The sequence below is a fragment of the Solanum verrucosum genome, unplaced genomic scaffold (genome assembly GCF_900185275.1).
Source record: "Solanum verrucosum unplaced genomic scaffold, falcon-dt-bn FXZP01000001.1, whole genome shotgun sequence".
NCBI lineage: Eukaryota > Viridiplantae > Streptophyta > Magnoliopsida > Solanales > Solanaceae > Solanum > Solanum verrucosum.
Genome location: NW_026020283.1, coordinates 108,396 through 108,830, shown reverse-complemented (window position 1 = coordinate 108,830; position 435 = coordinate 108,396).

Sequence of the window (435 nt, the reverse complement as noted above, 5' to 3'; positions counted from 1 at the left end):
CCCACATCCCTCCTCGCCCCCAACAATCTTAAACTCACCTCGCCCCGCATTCGCCCTGTCCCGCATCCGCCCCGTCCCATTGCCATCCCTACCCTTTAACGATAATTTATTTGTTCAATTTTCTCTGTTATTTAATTCCTAGTTTTGATCAACTCGATTCCTTTTTTTTATCGAGTATGATATCATATATTTTTCAGGTTGAACAAAAAGATTTGATGAGAAAAATAAATTTTAATAACTAGTACATTTTTCTCAATTTAATAAATATTATATCTATTTTGATGTTTATTATAACTAGAGTTGACAATGTATTTTCTTCGTTCCTTTTTAGTTGACGAAAATGAAAAAATTAATTATATTGTTATTAAATAATATATTTTTTATTAATTTTTTTAATCTTTCAATTCTAAAAATAATTAATGGTAATTAGTGTTG